Below are 10,685 nucleotides of genomic sequence, written 5' to 3' on the forward strand. Positions count from 1 at the left end.
GCTTTCCTAAAGCCCTTTTCTGTCTATAAAACCAACCTCCTCTGCTTGGCTCATTGGAATGTGTGTTTTATTTTATGGGATGAAGTGTTGCCCTGTTGTAGAATCAAAAATAAAAACAATTCAGATCTATAAATTAAATTGTTATAATAATTTCTTTTGACACTAGCAAAATAAATGTCTTACTAAAAATATTCTAGGATCCAGCCAGCACTGGACCAGTGAACCCTCCAGAGGAAGGTGCTTCTCGCTAATACCATGGAGACGGAGACACCGAGCCTTGTTCATCTAATGGCCTGGCTTGTTTCAACACCTGCAACCAGGGTCCACCAGCCAAGGGGAACACTCCACCAGCTCCCCAACACCGAAGTCCATCTGTGGCTCGAGAACTACAGTCACAGAGCATCAAACTGGACGTGCAGGAAGCAGCAGTGCTGAGTGTCACACAAACCTCAGTCCTATCCTCAGGGCACCAGTGGGCCCCCACCCGTTGGTGACAGTTGTGATGATGACCGTCTACAAATGGACAGCACAATGCTGGGCACGCTGTTCTACCCAGCACCATGCTGGGCACTTGGAGAGTGCTACTTCTGGTCTCTGCATCCTTTCTGTGAGGTGATTATGGTCCCCATGCCACTGGTGATGCTGAGGACAAAACCGGCTGGGAAAAGTTGAGTGACGGACGCGCCAACCTGGAAGACACGGAGCCTAGACACGGAGCCTAGACCCGCACTCTGCTGTGCTGACCCCCAATCTGCTCTCCTCCCTCTGCCGCCCTGCCTCAGGCTGAGAGAGATCAGAGACACCTGAACACGCCTGTGCAGCTCATATAGCTACTCCTAGAAGCCCCCCAAGAAGACCCCCAGGAAGGCGCCAAAGCCTCTTCAGAGGGGGATCACTGCAGGACCCACGGCCCCCAGGATGGCAAACTGGTCACCCACCTAATCAAGCAGGTGCTCCTCCAGAAGTAGCCCAGAGGGATGCGCAGCCTGCTCCTGCCAAGGCTCCGCTCTTCCGCCCCCGCCCACGCCCCCGCCCACACCCCAGCAGGCAGCCGGGGGCTGGGGAGGCAACCAGCAGCAGCATTGTGTGTGCCCCTGGCCTTGTTAACTCCAGCCCAGGTGACTCCCTATCAGGTGGATGCCTGAGTCATGTTGGTGACAAGCACCAGCAGGTGACCTCAGTCTGGGATGGGTGCAGCGTGGGCTGGGGATTCAGACACCGCGCTCAACCCAGGGGTCTGGGTTCCAGCTGGTTCTAGTTCACAGGTGACGTGCTATGTCTCTGGGCCTAACCCTCCTCAACTTTGTTACAAGTTGTGTTCAATTGATTCTAAAGACAGTCACAGCACTCCAACCAGAATGGCTGTGCCAAGACCCTTGATGAGAGGCAGATTTGAACTCCATAATTCACACATTTATCAGCATGCCTGCTTGGAGCTAATGCAAGCCAAATGCTGGAAGAACCACAAAAAGTCCTTGAAATCCGACAGGGTACCTACCGCATGATCATGGTCCCATCTGCTCTGGAGGCTGAGGCTGAATTCCAAGTTCGAGGCCAGCCTCAGCAATTCAGTGAGACCCTGTCTCAAATTTAAAAAAATAAATAAGAATAAATAAATGGGGAGGGGTTGGGGATATAACTCAGTAGTCTTAATCCCCAGTACTACAAAAGAACAAAAACAAAAGTCCTTGAAAAAAAAAAGTCCTTAAAAAAAAAAAAACAAGACAGCTCTTAACAACCCAGTTCACCAGATCTTGTAGGTATTCAGCCCCCAAATTAATCCTACCACAGTGGGCTGGGCCTTTCCACCTAGGTCCTAAAGCCCCATTCAGTCAGGCTGGCCATTCAATCCTTATTGCCCAAAACAGGGCCTGGGCACAGAGCAAGCAAGATAAATATACAAGCAGCGCAAACCTAATTTTATATTAAAACAAACATGGATGGAGCATTGCGAAGTGAAGTCAAATTTCACATGCTATCTTATTTCTGTCCTGCGACTTGAACCCAGGGGTGCTATATCACCAACTACACCCCAGCCCTTTTTTATTTCGAGACAGGGTCTTACTAAGTTGCTGAGGCTGGCCTTGAGCATGCAATCCTTCTGCCCTGGCCTCTAAGTACCTGGGATTGCAGATGAGCACAACCACCCAGGCATCACTTGCCTTTTTAAACTTTATTTACTTATTTATTTGGCTTGAGGGATTTAACCCAGGGGAGCTTAACAACTGAGCTGCATCCCCTGTTCTCTGTATTTTTTATTTTGAGACAGGGTCTTGCTAAGTTGTAAGGCTGGCTTTGAACTTGCAATCCTCCTGCCTAAGCCTCCTGAATCGCTGGAATTACAGGGGTACACCATCATACCTGGCGTTTCACTTGCATTTTGAAGATGTAAACTGTAGGACAAGTTTGCTCTCCAGGTGACTAGGTCTTTAGAGGTGGTCACACTCTGGGGGAGGTTAAGGGGCACCAGTACAGGATCATGTAACTGGAAGAAGTGGCCCTCCCCTCCCCCACCAGCTGCTAGGCACTTTCTGTGCATGACTTGGCCCCCTGCCCCACCTGGCCCCTGATGTTGGCTCTCCAGCATGTACACCCCCAGCAGCAGTCCTGCCCTGGCTCCTAAGTTGAGCTAAGCAAGGTTGGAATATCCAAAAGGAACTTTTCCAGAAAAGTGAAAATAAGAGGGAAGTGCCTTGGCCCCAGAATTCTCACTGGCGTGGGGACTCTCTTCAGCCCGGGAAGACAGATCAGGCAGAGGAGACTCTGTGGGTTGAGCTTTCTGAGAATGAGAGGCTGCTCCTGCTCTGTGCGGGGCAGAAAGGAACGGGGTGTGGGCCCGTGAACAAAGGGGACAGGTCGGAGGAGGCAGTCAAACAGCGGAGAGTGGGGACTCCCAGAAATCCAACCAGTGGAACCTGCAAACATTTTCAGGACTGGGGTTCAGTGATAGGGGCTTGCTGAGCATTCACAAGGCCATGGTTCCATCCCCAGCACCACAGAAAAGAAATTTTTTTTTTTTTTTTCCAGAAAGGAGATGTGGTGTTCTGGGTGTGTTTCCACAAGGTAAAGCCCCTGCCCACCTGGTTCCATTGCTTGGCCCCCTCCTCCCATCCTCACCACCTACCTGCAAACCTCCAGAGAGCTCTACTGAACTCACCAAGATGCAGATGAGCTGTACACAAGTCAAGGACCTAGGGACACCGCTGAATCAAATCCTGCCCCAGGAGGACTAGCAAGTGAGAGATGTCCCGTAGACACCTACAGCCTCCTCCCTCAGCCCTTCCTCCTCCACTGGAGGTTTGCACACACCTAAGGGACAGCTTTAAAACACCAGAGGCCCTAAGAATGGAAGGTTCTGTCCATTTTACCTCTTTCTAAGGAGGAAAGACCAACTGAGAGCCTGCAGCCCAGGCAAGAAAATGGCAAAGCGTAAATAAGACCAGTTACCAGAGCACAGGCATTCTGGCGTCACTCAGCTGGGTCCGTCTTGGACACTCAGACCTGCATGCCCTTCCTGTCCCTGGTCTGCAGCTGAGACTGTTGCACCATGAAGGCTGGCTCCAGGTCTGGGCGGGGCTGGGCTTCCTGCCTGGGACTCCAGCCTGCATCTGACCCAGTGCCACGGCAGCCTGCATCTGGCCCAGTGCCACGGCAGCCTGCTAGAACGCTGCCTCCCAGGGTTCCTGGCCTCTGCCTACAGGAGACGGGCAGCTTTGATGGGTTCACTCGCCCGCAACCTCAGCCAACCTTCCAGAAAGTCCAGTCTGGCCCTCCAGGACACTTCTAGCTGACTGAAAGGCAGTGAATCCAGACGGAGATGAAGGATGTACCCTGTGATCAGCAACGTCCAAGCCCTTCCCAGCTCCCGTGGCAACATTCACCAACTTGCCATGTTTCTGATGACTGATCTTCAACTTCCCTACACACACAGAGATAAGGTGGTCAACAACTAAGAAATGCTTTGTCCCTGCAGTCACAGACACACAGCAATTAGGGCAGTCATCTTGCCTACACAAAGCTCTAGATAAACAAACAAGGTTGGGAAGCTCAGGCAGGCAAACATCTGGGGAAACAAATGATTTCATGCCTCCACGCAGATGTCTAAAGTCCTGACATCCTCATGCTGAAGCAGAATTCACAAATTAAAAAAACACTTCTCCAAAGACCTGTGGGTTCTGTTTTGTTTTAAGTGCTGGGGATCAAACCCAGGGCCTTTTTGAAAATCATTCACTGATAAACTACAGCAAACCTACCAGTGTTCTGAGGTCCACAAAGAACTCAGATGGTTTTCCTTGGCCAATCTCACTGGTGCCCACATGAGCTGGTCAGTGCACTGAAATGGGGGTGGTTTACGCTGTACCTACCTTTGGTGAGAAGAACCTCAGTCAGCTCTCTCTGCTGTCCAGGACTGTGACACTTCTCTCCCATTTGGACTGTGGGCTAAACCAAAAGTGCCTGAGAAACCCTCAACTGGGTACTCCCCACGTCACCTTCCTGGGCCCCAGAGGCTGCTGACAGCACACAGCTGTTTTCACAGACAGCTAAGTTAATAGATCTATCCCCAGGGAAAATTAAGTACCCAGCGCAAAAACACTCTGGAACATTCCATGAGAGCCCCAGGTATAGGACCAGAGCAGCCAGCTCAGGCCTCTGTAACTCAGATCTTTCTTGCCAGCTTCTCTACAGCCTTGGAGTGGGTCCAGGGCTTCTCAGGGTGGTGATTGTGACCTCAGCAAGACGGAAAAAGCACTGGACTGAGTCGGGAGGGCTGGCTGCCTAGGCGCCCTATGACACTAGCAACCCCTCTCTTCGGTCTTCTCATGTGCAAAGACCTACCTCCCAGAGATGCCGAGAGACTCCAACGAGAGCAGATTAGCAAGGTGAGAAGGAAGAGAGCCTACGAACGCAGACCCTCATGGGGATTTCCAGGTTGCCTGGCCCTCAGCATCCACCGGGACTGATTCTGCAGATTCAACCACCCATGGATCGGAAATATTTGAAAAATAAATTGCGACTGTACTGACATATACAGACATCCTTGTCATCATCTCCTGAACAAAACAGAATAATAACTGTTTAATATTATTCACATTGTGTTATTCAGGAGACTAAAGTAGGAGGATCGCAAGTTCAAGGCCAGGCTTAACAAGTTAGTGAGACCCTGTCTCAAAATAAAAATTTAAAAAGGGCTGGGGTTTTTAGCTCAGCAGTCAAGCATCCCTGGGTTCAATCCCCAGTACTGAAAAAAATAAATAAATAAGTAACAACATTTACATTGGGTTAGGCATTGTAAGTATCTAGAGATGACTGAAAGTACCTGGCAGGTTATATGCAAGCACTGCCATCTTTTTTGCCAGGCGTAGTGGTGCACACCTGTGATCCCAGCCACTCAGGAGGCTGAGGCAGGAGGATTGCAAGTTCAAAGCTAGCCTGCGAAACTTGGTGAGACCCTGTCTCAAAATAAAAGTTAAAAAAAAAAAAAGACTGGATGTGTAACTCAGAGATAAAGTGCCCACTGTCATTCTATGAGGGACTCAAAGGGACTTGAGCACCTGTGGATTTTGGTATCCATGAGGGAATTAACCCCCTCGATGCACTTGTGATTTAGAGCAGGCTAGAGTTCACTGATGTCTTCTGAGCTTGCTCTGGGCCAGGCCTTGAGTGCATTACGTGTATTAATTCCCCTAATCTGGGTTGGGGTGTAGCTAAGTGGCAGACCACTTGCTTAGCATGTGCAAGGCCCTGGGTTCAAGTCCTGACATGGCACTACACATACACAAAATTCCCTTCATCTGACCACATTCCTCTGAGATGAGTCTAATTGTTACTACCATTGTGTAGATAAGGAAAATGGAGCCAGAGAATTTACTGAGCCCAAGGCACTAAGTGGGAAGTTAGAAAACCGGGAAGGTGAACCTGGGGCGCAGACCAGCTAGAGTTCACCAAAGCCGTTTCCTTTCCTGGGCACACAGCTGGACCACATCTTCCATCCCTGTGGCATCAAGACAGTTTCCACCAGTGGAACACACACAGAAACCATGTGTATCATCAGGTTAGGGCAGTTTAGAGGACAGAGGGATTTTCCCCAGGCCTCTTCCACTGAACAGACCTTGGAATCCACACGTAGGAGATGGAAGGGCCACAGATATTTGGGAAGCAGTCTCAAGTTCTCAGTGACATAACTAAGCAGAGGACCCTACCAGCCCTCACCATCTCCAACCTGAATAAGAAATTAACTATTATAGGGCTGGGGTTGTAGCTCAGTGGAGAATACCTGCCTAGCTTGCATGAGGTCCTGGGTTTTATCCACAACTCTGAAAAAGGAGGAGGAAGAGGAGGAGGGGGAGGAGGGGGAGAAAGAATTAACTTTTGTTGGAATAGGCCTGTTTATTACGGCAGCTCTCATTACTTAGCCTGAGCAACAGGTTTTTAACTAGTTCCCCAAAGTCCTTTTTCTGGCATAAGGGATTGAATCCAGGGGCACTTAACCACTGAGCCATGTCCCTGGCCCTTTTTTAAATAACTTAGTTCCTCACTAAGTTGCTGAGGCTGGCCTTAAATTTGCAATCCTCCTGCCTCAGCCTCTGGAATCAATGGGATAACAGGTGTGCATGACCATGCCTAGCAAGAGTCCTTCTTAATAGGAACTATTGAAGCCTCTCTTGACTAACCATAAGAAACAAACAGGTTCTACCAGCTAGGATGGCTTAACAGTATAAAGTTAGTTTTAAACAGTAGGTATCAGTCAGGCAGCTAGGTGTATTCCATGTCAAGATGATGAAAATGTTTGTTTGCAGTATAAAAACTCATATGAATACTACCTCACATTATAAATTTGGACATAGCACAAGGATGTTTTTAAATTACATAAGAAAGATCATTAGCTATTACACTTACCTTAAGAAGCTTACTTGGATTACTAACATGTATGCCACATGATCACATGTGGCTTATAGCAAAGTTCTCTTTTAACTTCCAGTAACCAAGATGGTGCCTAACCCACAATAAATTTTCACTTAGCATTTGTTGAGGAAATGACTGGGCTTTGCCCCCATTTTTCTGCCTACCACCCTATTGAGATATATATGGTCGGGAATGTCCTGAGTTTTTTGTCTGGGGTCTCCAAAGTCTGAAGCAGCACTGTTCTGTCACTCAGTGTTATGGTCTGAATTGTGAGTCTTCCTACATTCCAATGTCCAAGTCCTAATGCCCAATACTTCAGAATGTGACTGTGTGTAGAGACAAGACCTGTCATGAGGGATTAGGTTAAAATTAGATCATTGAGGTGGACTCTAATCCAATATAAAGAGGAGATCCGGACACACCATGAGACAGCAGGGTCACACAATCCCAAGGAAAGACCAGGTGGAGGTGCAAGAGGCGGGTGCCATCTATAAGCCAAGGAGGGAGGCCCTGGGAGAAACCAACCCTGCCAGCACCATGACCTGAGTTCTGGTCTCCAGAACCGTGAGAAAGTGGATTGCTGCTGTTGGAGCAGAAATCTAGTTTAGCAGCCCCCGCTGAGGAACTCTTGCCACGCCAGCTGTGCCCTCTGCACTCTTTAGTGGAGAGCTGTCCATACAGCATTTCTCAGAGAAGCTTCCCCTAGTGTCCCTGAGTTGCTATGCACATGTATGGAAGGAGCACCGACCTAGATTCCTGAGACCTGGATCCATAGTTCCCTCTGCCTCCGACCAACTCAGTTCCTTGGACTAGAATGTGCCACTGAACTGAGCCTCGGTGGTGCAATTTACAAAAGACAAATCTGAGACGCTGAGCTATAGAAATGTTTACCACAGTGCCTTTGCCTTGCCCCACAGAGATATGCTTCACCCCTCCTTCATTATTCCCGGGGCAGCCATCTTTCATCTATTATTTCCATGGGGATGGATTTGAAAACTCTGATCCTAGTCATTGGAGTTGCTCACGTGTTCAAGCAGAGGAAGCAACAAGCTCTCTTTGGCAGTCTGGGGTCTCTGAGTTCCTCCATCCCACTGTGGGAATCGCCATCAACTAACAGGGTTGGGAATGTAGCTCAGTGTGAGCCTAGCATATGTGAGACCCTGGGTTCTGTAGCTGGTTTGGGGGCCCATGCAGGATTCGGGAACTGTTCTTCTACAGAATGGTAGAAGAACATGGTAATGTAGTTACTTTAGGCTCCTATTTAGAGAGAAGCCCACCTGAGGCTCCTGGGTAGGAGTACTTGTCACGCTCTGTCCCAAATACGTACACCTGAATAACCCAAATCCTTGTCAAGATATAATGATCACTGCAGAAAGTTCTTCTGGACCCTTCTTAGTCAATTCCCATCTTTGCAATTCCCAGGGGTAAGCAGTGTTATGATACTTATCCCACCAAAGATGAGTTTTTCCTGTTCTAGGAAGGAATCATGTCGGGGCTGGGGATGTAGCTTGGTGATAGTGTGTTGGCCTCACCTGCTTAAGGCCCTGAGTTCAACCACCAGCACAGAAAGGAAGGAAGGAAGGCAGGAAGGCAGGAAGGCAGGAAGAAAGGAAGAAAGGAAGGAAAGAGGGAAGAAAAGAAGGAAGAAAATTTGAAGAACAGAGAGGTTAAGTCGCACAGTTCTGTGTGGTGGATTCCAAGCTTCACCCATCTCTTCACCCATCTCTGGAAAAGACTGGCATGGGGCTGAAGATGGAAACTTGGAGCTGAAATGTTCGGCGAATATGCAACCCAACCCACACCAGACGTGAGCATCCAGGTCAAGGCTCTGTTTCAGTGGTAGACTGTGCCCACCCTGGGTCAAGATCACCATCTCAGACAATCAGAGCACATGGATCTGGAGCGCACAGGAGAGCCTTCCAGGTGGTCCTAGGACTGCAGCCTGAAAGAGACAGGAAAGGACATTCCCCACCAGAGGGTTCCTGGCTAATAGCAGAGCCCCAGGCAAAAGGACAGAGGACTTCTTAGATGTGACAGTGGGACTCTGGCTCTTCCAACCTATGTGTTTGCATTTTAACAGTTGTTTCCTGAGGGCGAAATATTTTGGCCAGAAAATATCATTCTTTATCCCTTCCTTAAATCCCATGACACCAAGTCCCATAGTTTCGTGCGTGGGGGCTATCACTCCAGGGCTCTGGTGGCACATACCTGTAATCCAGCAACGTGAGAGGTTTAGGCAGGAAAAGCAAAAGTTCCAGGCCAGCCTGGGCAAGGTAGGGAGATGCCATATCAAAGTAAAAAACAAAAAGGGCTAAGGATGCAGGTAAGTGGCTTTAAATTAAGTGGGTTTAATCCCCAGTACCATTTAACAAAATGAAACAAAGCAGTGCATATCAAGAGACCCTCCACTAGAAACCAGGAGTCCCCTGGAGGCTAGCTCTCTGGGATATAGAAACTGCCACAGAAAGGGCCAGGACACCAGATAAACCAAAGTTTGTAAAAGGAAGGAGAACAAATCAGGCATTTTCTTTTTTCAGAAAAGGGGCCTCTTAAGTGATTTAGGGTGGGGGTTCTTTCTGTCTACCTTTTCCAAGACTTCCTTAATGGACTTTGTCCTAACAGCTTTTACTGAGATATAACATTCACCATTCAACATGTCATTGGATGATTTTTCGTAGTCACAGGGAGGTGCAACCATCAGCACAATCGATCTCAGAGCACTCTTATGACTTCACACCCCTTACTGTCACTTCCCAGATCTCCCCCCTCTTCTTCCCCCAGAATGAGGCAATTACTCATCTACTTTCTATCTACAGATTGGCCCCGTCTAGACATTTCCCTATAAATAGAACCATGAAATGGTCCTTTTTTCTTTCACTTAGCATGGTATTTTCAAGGTTTATCCGTGTGGTGGCATGAAGCAGTACTGAATTCCTTTCTATGGTTAAATATTCCATTTTGTGATTACATGACATTTTGTTTATCCACGCGCCAGCTGATGAGCATGGGTTGCTTCCACCTTTAGGCCATGGTGAATAATGCTGGTTTGAACATTTGGTATGAGTTTATGTGAGGACATCTGTTTTCATTTCTTTAGGGCATACACGCAGGCCTGTTTCACGTTCAGCAGGCGACAGTGTTTACACATCTAGGTCAAGGCCCCTCCGTAAGTTGTGAGAGCTGTCCTCTGAGCCCCAAATCTGGCAGGTTTAGTCAAATTCTACTCCATCTTCAAGACCCACTTTATTCACACATATCCACTCTGCATACTCATTCATCCCATAATAAAAATAAGCGAGTAAATACACAGATGTTACCTTCTCCCTAAAGCTTCCCAGGACACCCTCTACTCTGGTAATAGCTATTTGTGTTTCAGATTTATTTTATTTACCTCTATAGTGATGCACTGAGATAATGCAGGCAAAACACATCTGTGGGGCTACAAGGACAAGGGCAGGGAGAGAGACTGGTTTACCACAGTTACATGTGTGCTCCCCATTCACACCACCTTTTGATCTCCTTGCTGAGGTCTGAAATGACTTGATGCCCACAGAGAGGATGATCAAGGCACTGATTTTGCGGCCTGGAGTCCGGGGCAGTCTGGACATGACTGGGGCAGCTGGACCACCTAGACCTGGAGCCACCACATCCACTGCTGTCTAAGCTCCTTAGCCTTCTGCCCAATTGGCTGTTCAGTAACCATGCCTGGACTTTAGAGATTTGTTTTTTTCTTTCCCCTCTTGCCTTAATTTGGTACCAACTGAGGTGGGGGTGCTTGTGTC

The sequence above is a fragment of the Sciurus carolinensis genome, chromosome 4, assembly GCF_902686445.1.
Source record: "Sciurus carolinensis chromosome 4, mSciCar1.2, whole genome shotgun sequence".
In the NCBI taxonomy this organism is placed as follows: domain Eukaryota; kingdom Metazoa; phylum Chordata; class Mammalia; order Rodentia; family Sciuridae; genus Sciurus; species Sciurus carolinensis.